Source organism: Periplaneta americana, chromosome 16 (assembly GCF_040183065.1).
Source record: "Periplaneta americana isolate PAMFEO1 chromosome 16, P.americana_PAMFEO1_priV1, whole genome shotgun sequence".
Lineage (NCBI taxonomy): Eukaryota > Metazoa > Arthropoda > Insecta > Blattodea > Blattidae > Periplaneta > Periplaneta americana.
In genome coordinates this window covers 55,462,307-55,477,478 of record NC_091132.1, presented here as the reverse complement: position 1 = coordinate 55,477,478, position 15,172 = coordinate 55,462,307, and the positions used below count along the sequence as shown (strand labels likewise).

Sequence of the window (15,172 nt, the reverse complement as noted above, 5' to 3'; positions counted from 1 at the left end):
GTAGTAGTAGTAGTAATAGCAACAGTAGTAGTAATAATAATAGCAGCAGTAATAGATCAGTAGTAGTAGTAGTAGTAGTAGTAATAGCAACAGTAGTAGTAATAATAGCAGCAGTAATAGATCAGTTGTAGTTGTAGTAGTAGTAGTAGTAGTAGTAGTAGTAATAGCAACAGTAGTAGTAGTAATAGCAACAGTAGTAGTAGTAATAGCAACAGTAGTAGTAATAATAATAGCAGCAGTAATAGATCAGTAGTAGTAGTAGTAGTAATAATAATAATAGCAGCAGTAATAGATCAGTAGTAGTAGTAGTAATAGCAACAGTAGTGGTAGTAATAATAATAGCAGCAGTAATAGGTCAGTAGTAGTAGTAGTAGTAATAGCAACAGTAGTAGTAATAATAATAGCAGCAGTAATAGATCAGTAGTAGTAGTAGTAGTAGTAGTAGTAGTAATAGCAACAGTAGTAGTAATAATAATAGCAGCAGTAATAGATCAGTAGTAGTAGTAGTAGTAGTAGTAGTAGTAATAGCAACAGTAGTAGTAATAATAATAGCAGCAGTAATAGATCAGTAGTAGTAGTAGTAGTAGTAGTAGTAATAGCAACAGTAGTAGTAATAATAATAGCAGCAGTAATAGATCAGTAGTAGTAGTAGTAGTAGTAGTAGTAGTAGTAATAGCAACAGTAGTAGTAATAATAATAGCAGCAGTAATAGATCAGTAGTAGTAGTAGTAGTAATAGCAACAGTAGTAGTAATAATAGTAGCAGCAGTAATAGATCAGTAGTAGTAGTAGTAGTAGTAATAGCAACAGTAGTAGTAGTAGTAGTAATAGCAACAGTAGTAGTAATAATAGTAGCAGCAGTAATAGATCAGTAGTAGTAGTAGTAGTAGTAGTAGTAGTAATAGCAACAGTAGTAGTAATAATAATAGCAGCAGTAATAGATCAGTAGTAGTAGTAGTAGTAGTAGTAATAGCAACAGTAGTAGTAATAATAATAGCAGCAGTAATAGATCAGTAGTAGTAGTAGTAGTAGTAATAGCAACAGTAGTAGTAATAATAGTAGCAGCAGTAATAGATCAGTAGTAGTAGTAGTAGTAGTAGTAGTAATAGCAACAGTAGTAGTAATAATAATAGCAGCAGTAATAGATCAGTAGTAGTAGTAGTAGTAGTAGTAATAGCAACAGTAGTAGTAATAATAATAGCAGCAGTAATAGATCAGTAGTAGTAGTAGTAGTAGTAATAGCAACAGTAGTAGTAATAATAGTAGCAGCAGTAATAGATCAGTAGTAGTAGTAGTAGTAGTAGTAGTAATAGCAACAGTAGTAGTAATAATAATAGCAGCAGTAATAGATCAGTAGTAGTAGTAGTAGTAGTAGTAATAGCAACAGTAGTAGTAATAATAATAGCAGCAGTAATAGATCAGTAGTAGTAGTAGTAGTAATAGCAACAGTAGTAGTAATAATAATAGCAGCAGTAATAGATCAGTAGTAGTAGTAGTAGTAATAATAATAATAGCAGCAGTAATAGATCAGTAGTAGTAGTAGTAATAGCAACAGTAGTGGTAGTAATAATAATAGCAGCAGTAATAGGTCAGTAGTAGTAGTAGTAATAGCAACAGTAGTAGTAATAATAATAGCAGCAGTAATAGATCAGTAGTAGTAGTAGTAGTAGTAGTAATAGCAACAGTAGTAGTAATAATAATAGCAGCAGTAATAGATCAGTAGTAGTAGTAGTAGTAGTAGTAGTAATAGCAACAGTAGTAGTAATAATAATAGCAGCAGTAATAGATCAGTAGTAGTAGTAGTAGTAATAGCAACAGTAGTAGTAATAATAATAGCAGCAGTAATAGATCAGTAGTAGTAGTAGTAGTAGTAGTAGTAGTAATAGCAACAGTAGTAGTAATAATAATAGCAGCAGTAATAGATCAGTAGTAGTAATAGCAACAGTAGTAGTAATAATAGTAGCAGCAGTAATAGATCAGTAGTAGTAGTAGTAGTAGTAGTAATAGCAACAGTAGTAGTAGTAGTAGTAGTAATAGCAACAGTAGTAGTAATAATAGTAGCAGCAGTAATAGATCAGTAGTAGTAGTAGTAGTAGTAATAGCAACAGTAGTAGTAATAATAATAGCAGCAGTAATAGATCAGTAGTAGTAGTAGTAGTAGTAATAGCAACAGTAGTAGTAATAATAATAGCAGCAGTAATAGATCAGTAGTAGTAGTAGTAGTAGTAATAGCAACAGTAGTAGTAATAATAGTAGCAGCAGTAATAGATCAGTAGTAGTAGTAGTAGTAGTAGTAGTAGTAATAGCAACAGTAGTAGTAATAATAATAGCAGCAGTAATAGATCAGTAGTAGTAGTAGTAATAGCAACAGTAGTAGTAATAATAATAGCAGCAGTAATAGATCAGTAGTAGTAGTAGTAGTAGTAATAGCAACAGTAATAGTAATAATAGTAGCAGCAGTAATAGATCAGTAGTAGTAGTAGTAGTAGTAGTAGTAGTAATAGCAACAGTAGTAGTAATAATAATAGCAGCAGTAATAGATCAGTAGTAGTAGTAGTAGTAGTAGTAGTAGTAATAGCAACAGTAGTAGTAATAATAATAGCAGCAGTAATAGATCAGTAGTAGTAGTAGTAGTAGTAATATCAACAGTAGTAGTAATAATAGTAGCAGCAGTAATAGATCAGTAGTAGTAGTAGTAGTAGTAGTAATAGCAACAGTAGTAGTAATAATAATAGCAGCAGTAATAGATCAGTAGTAGTAGTAGTAGTAGTAGTAGTAGTAGTAGTAGTAGTAATAGCAACAGTAGTAGTAATAATAATAGCAGCAGTAATAGATCAGTAGTAGTAGTAGTAATAGCAACAGTAGTAGTAATAATAATAGCAGCAGTAATAGATCAGTTGTAGTAGTAGTAGTAGTAGTAATAATAATAATAATAATAATAATGATAATAATAAAAGTGAAATCATAAGTAACTGCAATGTTTAGTGCAATAACAAAGATACATAACTTACCAACTAATTATACATAGGCCTAGATTCCATCGATTCACGTAGACAGAAGTCGGGATTCCTTGTGTACTGGTTGTGTACCGGTATCTATTGTTTCGCGCTTGTCTGTGGCGGTTGAATCGTTGGCCTTGCGCCAAGTAGTCCACATGTCTAGGGAATCCCGCTAGTAGAATCCCTAGGTCCTTGGACCAGGTCCATGACTAATCAAATGGATGGATAATTGTTGCGAGTGACGTCGATGATCAGATCCGTGGGCGTATTACAGCGTGGTATCACTCTGTCTAATTAATTTTATGGATGACTGTGCCAATTACGGAAAGGTGAAGTTACGAGTGGAAAGGCTGGAATATCCCGAGAAGCTATCACATCACAACACCACAAACTACAGTTATCGTGATTTGAACTCTGTTCTCAAATGTGAAAGCCTATGCGATAATCAAGAGTTTTCACGTTTTCAAGTCACGGCACACTGAGCCTGATGCTAACGGTGTCGAGGAACACTTATGGGAGGAGATGGGTGAAAATTTTAACTTGCTCCTCGTGAAATATGTATATATGCTAAAAAATTTCATTCCTGCCACTTACACTAAGTTGTTTTTGAGCTATGCAATTTTTTTAATAGAGGCATACTTTCAAAATCTATCTCATCACATAAACTTGAAATATATGAACTACAAATTTTCGTATAGCATCTCTGATATATTTTTAAAAACATTTAGTATCCATATTTAAAAAATTTCTCCTGAAAAAAAAAAAGAAAAAGAAATAATGTATTTAAAATATTTACTTGCTCAAGGCATTATTTTCAGACTTTTGATGCCTATTATTATCTAGACATTATATTTTATTTTAAAAAGCTACGAAAATATAAAAAGACCGATATGCTATTTTATAATAATAATAATAATAATAATAATAATAATAATAATAATAATAATAATAATCATAATAATAATCCGTGGTTATACAGTCTATGAAGAGCCCAGACCGACCAGCCGGCCTCACAGCCACGTGCCGAAGCAGAGGTGGAAGATGATCCAACCAGAATGGAGGTATCGTGTGGTTAGCACGATAATTCCCCCAGCCGTTATAGCTGGCCTTCGCAACCGAATTTCGCTACCTATCGTAGCTCCCCAAGTGAATCACGATGCTGGGTGGGCACCGGTCCCATACACTGACCGAAATTTCATGAGAAAATTTCTTCCCCCATGAGGACTCGAACCAGCGCGCATTCCGTAACGTGAGTCCTAGGCAGGATGCCTTAGACCTCGACGCCGCGGCGCGGGACTCTATTTTATTAAATATGCAGAAAAATTCAGATTGATAGCTGTAAAATTGTAGAATCCTTCAGAATTTGAATATGTGGAAATTCGCAAAAAAATAAATAAATAAACAATAAAGGCTCGAAAAATCACTTTTCAAGTATGCCTATACAACGAGCCACCGGCGTCACTCAATTGGCTGAGGCGCTTGCCTGCTGATCCGGAGTTGAATTCGGGCGTGAGTTCGATTCCCGCTTGGGCTGAATACCTGGTTGGGTTTCTTCCGAGGTGTTCCCAACTGTAAGGCGAATGTTATGTAATCTATGGCGAATTCTCTCCCTCATCTCGCTAAACATCAACTGGCTATCCCATTAACGCTAAATAACCGAGTAGTTGATGCAGCGTCGTTAAATAATCAACTAAAAAAATTATACAACGAAGTAGTTAAAGAGGACAGTCATTTAAATATGACGTCATTACTAGCAGTACCAAGTATGTTAGGGTCCTGAAACTTTTGCAAGACATAGATTAGGATCTGTAGGTTTATTTTGTAGTAAAGCGAAAAAGTGATATTTGGCCAAAAATGAACGAATTTTCACCCGTCTTCTGTAGAAAATCTAGAGTTTTTTAATACATACCTACACTGTTGCGGGTTACTTGGAGGCTTTGGATAACAAAACGTAGGGCTCTGGTTATGATACCTACAACTCAGTATGGAAGTGATAATCTGCCACTACTACTCGACGAAATCGAGTTAGAAATGATAGAATAAGAAGAGAAGTAAACCAAAAGAAGACAGCAAATGAGGTTATTGAAGAAGGGCAATTGAAATGGCTTGGAGATGTACGAGTAATGGACCTATTGTTTGTCAGAAGAAATTAAAGTTAAGCAGATTAGGTATGGAAATGCATGCTGAAGGGAGGAGAATAGGAAGCGGAGGAGAAGGATGACGTGGGAGAACACAACACAGAAACTGGGTCGAAAGAGAGGGAAATCAATGTGGAAATGAAGAGAAAATGTAATGACAGGAGATAGTAGAGGAAATGGATGGAAGGAGACAATCCGACGCCTAATGGCATAGTGGGGCGGATGGAGATGAAGTTAATTGTAATGCGAAATACTATAAACTATGATGACAGGCAGGAGCTATCATACTTGTGTTCGTTTGGCATAAGAATGATTCAGGAAGAATAGTAAATATTTTAGAGGCTAGTCATATGGACTATTCTGAGTAAAGAAGTTCATATAAACATATATCCAATGTTCAATGGGTGTTGATATAGCCTACAGCTGTTTGAATGTTGCACATGTGTTATAAGTGGCAAGAAGGGAACACAAATGATTTAATGGTTACGCTTATTGCTTACTTATATTGTATTAATAAATTTGAACATTGCAATGTATTTTCCGCTCATTTAACAACGGTAAGGTAGTCTTGTCTTTTTTTTATGAGGGCAGCACTATTCATAATCTGAGCGACCAATTCGTGTATACTTTTTTTTATACACTTCGCCTTTTATTCGCCACCAGACAAAAATCGACAAGAGTAGGGTCTGGGGACCTTGGTGGCCAATGTACGTGATCACGAGGCCGATCCATCATACGGGGAATGTGATATTTATATGTACGACCTGACTTCTAAAATGTGCTGGGGCTCCATTAAACTGGAAGAATTAAGATCCTGCGAGCAAAGAAGTATATTTTAACTTATTTTATTTAATTATTTATGTATCCATATTTGTGTTAGTGTTACTTGTGATGTTTCATAATTCACAGTACTGAGCAGAATGTCGACAATTAAGAGCACCAACGAAGAGAGAAGTTCGGAAAGAAATATTTTTTTTAGTAAAGGAAAAAAAACACTGCATTTTGCAAATTGTGCAAAAACGATATCAGGGCAGACAGAATGCGAATTTTTAAAAACACTATAATAGTTGAAGGCACATGGACAATATTAAATTACACCGTCAGAACAGACCTTCAATATCAGCATTATGTTGGTACATACCAACATCCCTTTTAACAAGGTCGAAAAATATATTTCAAAGCTTTTATTGAAAGAACTTATTTTAAGTGAAAATAGCATATGCTTTTTTTTATACATTATGAATGTGTCTTGTAATTCGGTGCAATGAATTACGCATTTTATGTACGGTACTGTATATTTTTCCTTTTCTTCTCATACTTAGAAAATGATTATTTTATGTTGTTAAAACTATACAGTATAATGTAAATTGAAATGTGTAATGTTATGAAATTATTTTCTGTATTAGAAATTCACTGTATATATTAAATCTGTGAACTTAAACATTGATTTTGTGCCCTACTGTGACAATGTTTACATGTTAAGGCAAAGAGTAATTGCACTCTCCACCTCCCACTTCCCTCGAACTACACAACACAATCGTTCGTGCATTTGTAACTTATTACGTTTCGGTACCCTGGACCAAGACCTGCTCATGAGTGATGGCTTATTGGTGTCACTTATGAGGTTCAAACCTGTCTTCGGACATTTGATTAAGCAAAAATATTTGGTAATGCATGTGGTGCCCTGGACCTCTATTGTGAGAAGGCCTGGCTGATGTTTAGTACATAATTTCAAGTAAAAATTGTTCCGGAGCCGGGTATCGATCCCGGGACCATTCGCTTAGCGCGCGAACACTCTACCGACTGAGCTACCCCAGTAACTATACACGACACCGTCCTGGGGTAGCTCAGTCGGTAGAGCGTTCGCGCGCTAAGCGAATGGTCCCGGGATCGATACCCGGCTCCGGAACAATTTTTCCTTGAAATTATTCAAACCTGCTTTACAGGGAGCTACTACCTGAAAGCCAGATTTGTATTATAATTAATTATTCGCCATATTTCACCACTTTACACACCCCTACTTAAAACGCTATGTTACCGGATTCAATCTTTGCTTATTGCACGTAGGTACATGTAGATAGGTACAGAGCGTTCGCTTACAAAATGTAGGTTGACCGGGCGTCGCGCGACCGGCACGAAGACCATGTAACACGCGGCAAACCGTCTCCCGCACGCAGTTCAATGTCTCTGTAGAAGTGATTGTGTTGACGTTAGATTGTATGTTATTCTTCTGATTGTGTTGGTGAAGTATAATATAGTGGAGGGAGAAATGAAGTGGTTGTGTACCCAGTACCCATGAGAAAATATAATGCTTATGCCCAGAACTATGGTTTTATTTATTTTATTTTTTTGGTATTAACGATAAACACGAAATATGATATTTAGTTGTGGTTAGAGATACGTACACGTTCAGTATTAAATGACAATATTTTTCACGTGAATTTTGCACTTTTTTAGTTTTCTTCATTTTAACAGCAAACGATTTCTAGTTTTTCGTGGAGATAATTAGAACATGCTTACATTTCCGACTTTCTTTTACGAATGTAGGCCTATATACGTTGAGACTGACAAAAAGTACTTTTGCCTGCCAGTTAACAGGAAGCTTCTATTAAATCTGTTGGATGATAATAATAATAATAATAATAATAATAATAATAATAATAATAATAATAATAATAATAATGTATCCAAATGTGTAATATAATCAGTGAGCTGTTTGGTTGTTTAGACAACTGTTCGAAGATAGGTCTGAACCTCACAAGTGATACGAGCAAGACACCACTTAAGAGACAACTTGGCCAGGAGATAATAGGGCAGTATGACCAATCCCTTTCCTCCTCCCTTGCATACATCGCCGATTAGCTACATATTACATTAATCAGACTTCAGATGCATACACGCAATTGTTGTTCCTCTGACACATACCGTCAAGTGAGATGTACTGCTTGATAATAGATATACATATCAGTCATAACCTTAATCAGAGGAAAATCTGTGATTTATATGTTTAAATTGATTTTCGCATCCAAGCAAATTTGATAAAAGCGATGTGGTGGATTATTATACGATGAGAGACATATTATTTTACTGAGACATTATCGCGAAAATTTGGTAGGCCTACTTTATTAAACACCGAAAATTGAAATTCGAAATATGACACGCGAAATTTTAATAAAATTATCACCATAAAAATACGGCTTCTACCCATGCCTGATCTAGTGGCTGTAGAGTAGATATAATAAAACAAAAGATTACAACAATTTAAGAATCAAAACACGAAAAATCACTGTTTGTAGGCTAATTGAACCATTAAAAAGATCAAATTATACATAAATCATACTGTATTTACTTACTTTACTGTGGTCCACACCTGTGGAGTAACGGTTAGCGCTTCTAACCGCGAAACCAGGTGGCCCGGGTTCGATTCCCGGTCGGGGCAAGTTACCTGGTTGAGGTTTTTTCCGGGGTTTTCCCTCAACCCAGTATGAGCAAATGCTGGGTAACTTTCGGTGTTGGACCCCGGACTCATTTCACCGGCATTATCACCTTCATCTCATTCAGACGCTAAATAACCTAAGCTGTTGATAAAGCGTCGTAAAATAACCAACTAAAATAAAAAAAAATTCATTATGTGTTTACATGGAAGAAAATCACTTACAATTGTAGAAATCGTCAACGATATTCCGCAGCAGCACTTTTATCGTAAGATTCATACACAAAAATTGTATCCGCTAACTCGGCGTCATGAATGGATTCACAAACCTACAAGACCGTATGCACTCATCGAAGCTTGAAACAGAACTACTAAGGGTTGGGCTGTTGGTTACCATTCGACAGTTGCAGCGCTATCCACAGGAGTGCAGTTTTCATAAATAGAAACCTTCGACAACTCTGCAACCGTTGAAAATTTAACCCATGTTTATAGGAACTATTCTTACCAGTTACCAGTATTACCTTCTGAAGCTATGTACATCAATGATGAGTCAAACTGTATATTATAATTAAAAACTGAGCTCTAGTTATTTTTAAAATTATTCTTAATTTCACTCGAATAATTTAATACTAACTTATATATTAGGTGTATATAATTTGAACTTTAACGAAAATATGGAATATCCTTCCATATTTAAAGCGTTTACTTACTGAGAATTTAGGTGACATCCAGAAAAGTATTTTTGCTTTGTTTAGGTTACCGAAAAACTTAGATGGTATCCAAAACAGTATTACTGAACATAGAAAAGACCCACCTAAAATATTGAATACAATTTAACATTACATTAGATCTTCGTAATTTGACCTTTAAAGTACTGTACATACAAATACAGTACGCATATATTGTTCGGGTTGGGTATTTGGACTGGAATAGAATTTCGGGAGGGGGGGGGGCACTATAGCACAGCATTGCGACTTTTCACGATCTATTGCGTTAACTCTCAAGCTAGGTGCATTCCCAAACCCACACCGGCTGACTACAATAAGGTTCGCTGCGTAACCAGGTTTCCAGCAAGTCACTTCATTCGTCCCTAGACCAGCCCCCTCCGTGCATCGCCAGCCGGCGTTCGGGAAATGTTATGAAATGGCAGAATGGAGAAATGTTGACGGAATGATGTAGATGCCTAATAGGGGAACGAGAGAACACCGAGAAAAATCCCAACAGCGACCTTGTCCGCCACAAGTCTGAACTAACCAAACCTAACCTGTCATTGATACTCGACCTTGCGAAAACTCGCTATCTATTCACTCATAGTTTTCTGCCCAAGGACAGATCTTTCACTGCAACCTAGCACTCTCCAAACTCTCCTGCTTTATGCCTTTCTCTTAGTCTCCTCATATGACCCATACGATGTTAATGTCGTCTATTATCTGATACCTTCTTCTGACACGAACTTTTCACCCATTCACCATTCCTTTCAGCGCATACTTGAGTAGGCAGTTTCTTCTCAGGCAGTAATCCAACCAATTCCTTTTTCTCTTCCTGACCAATTCCAGCATCATTCTCTTCGCTATCTATATAGGCCTACCTATCAAAAAGTTTACATGCAAAACATGTCATTCCATCTCTCTGTCACAGAAAATTTACATTTTTATTGCCTTTTACTTACGGTACGTATGTATAGTTCGAATAGAAGCCAAATAACCTATGTTAATACATCCCACCTTTTTTATGGTAGCGCAATTGTAAATAAATATTTTACCTTCAACGCACATACAATATTCTTGCATTGTTCGGATCAGGTACAGTACTTACTGAGAAGTTGGATGGTATCCTGAAAAATATTATTGAACATGAAAAAGACCCACCTGAAATAAAGAGTATAAGCCTAATTTAACATAATATTAGGTCTGCGTGATTTGCCCTTTAAAGTAGGCTACATGCAATACTCGTACATTGTTTAAGTCAGATACTGTGAACTTGTCCCCTGCGGTGACTGGCCTTCAGCCTGTCACGCAAGCGGTCCGGTTTCGAGTTCCGGTCAGGCCATTGAAAAATTCATAGTGACGCTTGTAGCTGACAAGGTCGCAGTTGGGGTTTTTCTCGGGGTTCTCCCGTTTCCCCATATTAGGGATCTGCGTCATTCCCTCAACATTTTTCCAGTTCCCGAACGCCGGCTGGAGACGCACGGAAGAGACTGGTTCAGGGAAGAGGGGGGTTGCCTGCTCGAAACCTGGATACGCAGCGAACCTTAATGTAGTCAGCCGGTGTGGTTTTGGGAATGCGCCTAGGTTTAGCGCAATAGATCGTAAAAAATCGCAATGCTGGGCCATAATGCCTCCCTCCCGAAAATTCCATTCCATTCCATTTCATACTGAGGACTTAGATGGCAGCCAGAAAAGTTTTGTTGAAAACGTGAAAGACCCGCCTAAAATAAAAAAGTATAATTTAACACTACACTAGGCCTATGTAATTTAACTTCTGAGAGTATGAATATACGAGTATGGTAATGGGAGGTAGAAGAGATACATATGTATTGTTTATTTTGATATCGAAAGATGTGTGTTAACTACACATTTTGTGTAGTCTTTCATATTGTTCGAGTACATTAAATATAATTACACTCGACTCCCGATAATTCCCGTGCGGTTAATCCACTCTGCGGGTAATTTGCGATCATTTTAGGAGAGAGGGGCCGAAGTACCGTCATTTCTGTTTTTATTCGATTTACGCTCTCTTCCTCCCTCTTAACAAATTTTCAATCCAAAGTCAGAAAAAAAAATTAATAATCCTCTAGGGAACATAAAAAAATGACATTATTTTTGTTTAACTTCTGTCTTATTTGTAAAACTTGTGTTTCTTTTTAAGATTCTATCCCACTGCAGTATTGTATAATATGTTTCAAAATGTTTTGCACTGTTTCAAATTTTGCACTTCATTTTAAAGTATATTTTAGTAACTGAGTAAATTTTACTCCACTGCAAATAATGTTAAACATTTTGCGGTTAATTAGCGATTTTCGATATTTCCCGGACGTTTATACATTAATTACAGCGAATTATCTGGAGTCGACTGTATTAGTTGGCTTTTGGGTGCAATATGCAGTAATTCCATGTCTGTTTCTATGTGAACACTATGAAATTTTAAGTTTTAAACTTTTACCATATTTTAAATATTTAAAAGTGTTATAATGTACAATAAAAGGCGTATGACTCGGTTAAGAGAGAAGTTTTATATGATATTCTTATTGAATTTGGTAATCCCAAGAAACTAGTTCGATTAATTAAAATGTGTCTTAGTGAAACTTTCAGCAGAGTCCGTATAGGTCAGTTTCTATCTGATGCTTTTCCAATTCACTGCGGGCTAAAGCAGGGAGATGCATTGTCACCTCTACTTTTTAACTTCGCTCTAGGATATGCCATTAGAAAAGTTCAGAATAACACAGAGGGTTTGGAATTGAACGGGTTACATCAGCTTCTTGTCTATGCGGATGACGTGAATATGTTAGCAGAAAATCCACAAACGATTAGGGAAAACACGGAAATTATAGTTGAAGCAAGTAAAGCGATAGGGTTGGAAGTAAATCCCGAAAAGACAAAGTATATGATTATGTCTCGTGACCAGAATATTGTACGAAATGGAACTATAAAAATTGGAGATTTATACTTCGAAGAGGTGGAAAAATTCAAATATCTTGGAGCAACAGTAACAAATATAAATGACACTCGGGAGGAAATTAAATGCAGAATAAATATGGGATATGTGTGTTATTATTCGGTTGAGAAGCTTTTATCATCCAGTCTTCTGTCCAAAAAGCTGAAAGTTAGAATTTATAAAACAGTTATATTACCGGTTATTCTGTATGGTTGTGAAACTTGGACTCTCACTTTGAGAGAGGAACAGAGATTAAGGGTGTTTGAGAATAAGGTTCTTAGGAAAATATTTGGGGCTAAGAGGGATGAAGTTACAGGAGAATGGAGAAAGTTACACAACGCAGAGCTGCACGCATTGCATTCTTCACCTGACATAATTAGGAACATTAAATCCAGACATTTGAGATGGGTAGGGCATATAGCACGTATGGGCGAATCCAGAAATGCATATAGAGTGTTAGTTGGGAGGCCGGCGGGAAAAAGACCTTTCGGGAGGCCGAGACGTAGATGGGAAGATAATATTAAAATGGATTTGAAGGAGATGGGATATGATGGTAGAGACTGGATTAATCTTGCTCAGGATAGGGATCAATGGCGGGCTTATGTGAGGGCGGCAATGAACCTCCGGGTTCCTTAAAAGCCAGGAAGTAAGTTATAATGTACAATTTTACAGTATGAGCAAATCCGGAAATACATATAGAGTGCTAGTTGAGAGGCCGGAGGGAAGATCTTTGGGGAGACCGAGACGTAGATGGAAGGATAATATTACACCTGTTGAGTAACGACTAGCGCGTGTGGCCGCGAAACCAGGTGGCCCGGGTTCGAATCCCTGTCGGGGCAAGTTACTGGATGAGGTTTTTCCGGGGTTTTCCCTCAACCCAATATGTGCAAATATTGGGTAACTAACGGTGCTGGACCCCGGACTCATTTCACCGGCATTATTACCTTCATCTCATTCAGACGCTAAATAACCTAACATGTTGATACAGCGTCGTAAATTAACCTACTGAAAACATATATTAAAATGGATTTGAGGGAGGTGGGATATGATGGTAGAGAATGAATTAATCTTGCTCAGGATAGGGACAGATAGTGGGCTTATGTGAAGGCGGAAATGAACTTCTGGGTTCTCTAAAAGTTTTAAGTAATTAAGTAAAAGTGTTATAAAATGAACCGATATCAAGAGGAATGACATTTCTGCAATTCACAAACTGTGGTTTATATAATAGGCCCACACAAAACTTCCTTTGAGAGAATATTTCTGCAATAATAGCCTATTTCAGCATATTCTTAGAAAGTGCTTACATTTTATGAGGAACTATTTCTATAAATCTCTTCCTTGTGGTGGATTGTGTTACAAGCAAGCAACCAACGCAATTCTGTTTTCTTCTACGGCAAGTAGTAGAGTAGTGTGTTGAAATAGTGTGTTTCTGGGGTTATCCGGAAAACGTTTCAAATGAAATGACGTGAAGTGAACAAGAATTTCAGTTCCAGTATATTAACATAAGGACAGTATGACTAAATATTTACATTAATATAATTAAATCCCTCACATCAGTTGGCTTCGCAATATGTGGTTTCCGCTATTCCTACTAGATCCCTTTAAATGGGGTTACAATTCTCTTTCGTAAAGATCTACTTGCAAGACTTACGAAGATACAATGTCCATCAGTCTTATTCGTAGCTACACGTGAAAATATGTAACAAATTTGGTGATAAAGGATACATGAAATGAAAGTATTATATTTCTCTTTGAAGATTCTGTTCAGGAGCATTATGTATAAAAATAAAACAAAAAATAACCTCCATATACAGAGTGTTTAAAAAATACGGGGCATAATTTCAGGTATGTATTTCCCACATGTAGACAATCAAAATAGTTCATTACAACATGTGTCCGGAAATGCTTCATTTCCGAGTTATGGCCTTCACAACATTGAAATTCACCGGAACGTTTTTCTTTCCGCAGGTCGTTGTCATTACAGAAGATGTTCAAAATATCCACCTCCTGCTTGAATACAGACCTCACATCGATGTCTCATTGACCTGCGAACACGATTCCAAACTCCAGGAGTATTGCGTATGTCCTCAGAACATGTCACAATTCGATTCCGAAGGGATTCCAAATCAGGCACCGGAGACGAATAAACCAATGATTTTAAATGGCCCCACAAGTAGAAATCGAGAGGGTTCAGATCAGGTGAGCGTGGAGGCCAAGCAATTGGGCCACCTCTACCTATCCATCGATCAGGAAACCTTCGATCCAAGTACCGGCGAGCCGTACGACTGAAGTGTGCAGGAGCGCCATCATGCAAGAAGTGGATGTGTTGACGATTGATCAGTGGAGTGTCTTCTAAAACATGAGGTATGGTTCCGGTGAATTTCAATGTTGTGAAGGCCATAACTCGGAATTAAAGCATTTCCGGACACATGTTGTAATGAACTATTTTGATTGTCTACATGTGGGAAATACATACCTGAAATTATGCCCCGAATTTTTTTATCCTCTGTATATCATAAACATGTAAATAAACAAAATTTAACAAAAAAATATAATTTCTTTACGTGTCATTTGTATTCGTACACTTAGTAATAAAATTAAATAACTATACATAAATACCATAAACAATTACGTGCTAATATCTGGTTGCATATCGTCTGGCTTTGATCACTGCCTGGCACCTGCATGGAATTTACCAGCGTTTCACACTGCTGCGGAGTGAACATTCGTCATTCAGTCAGCACAACAGTTTTGAGGTCTTCTTTGGACGAAATTGTGTTTTTATGTACATTTTCCTTAAGTTTGGATCATAAATGCACGATGGGATTCAGATCGGGTGGTTCAGGAGGAGTATGGAGTTGCTTCGGGACGTTCCATATCAACCAGCGTTTGTTCATTTCGGCCGTATGTTTGCTGTCATTGTCTTGTTGGAAAATGTAGATAGACGGC

General features: G+C 36.8%; 1 protein-coding gene and 1 non-coding gene across 6 annotated transcripts in view; one reads left to right on the top strand and one right to left on the bottom strand.

Moving 5' to 3' along the window:
* Nucleotides 1-15,172, bottom strand: part of LOC138716301 (uncharacterized transporter slc-17.2-like) — a 341,565-nt gene that overhangs the window by 307,875 nt on the left and 18,518 nt on the right. Inside the window, exon 1 of one of the 5 annotated variants that reach the window (XM_069849234.1) lies at nt 3,011-3,089. The exons of the other annotated variants lie outside the window; for them this stretch is intronic. The gene's annotated coding sequence lies outside the window, so the exon portion shown is untranslated. Of the gene's footprint in view, nt 1-3,010; nt 3,090-15,172 lie in introns of those variants that run through there. 5 annotated transcript variants of the gene reach the window in all.
* On the top strand, nt 6,972-7,045 carry TRNAS-GCU (transfer RNA serine (anticodon GCU)). Its single transcript has one exon. It is a non-coding gene; the product is annotated as a tRNA-Ser (tRNA).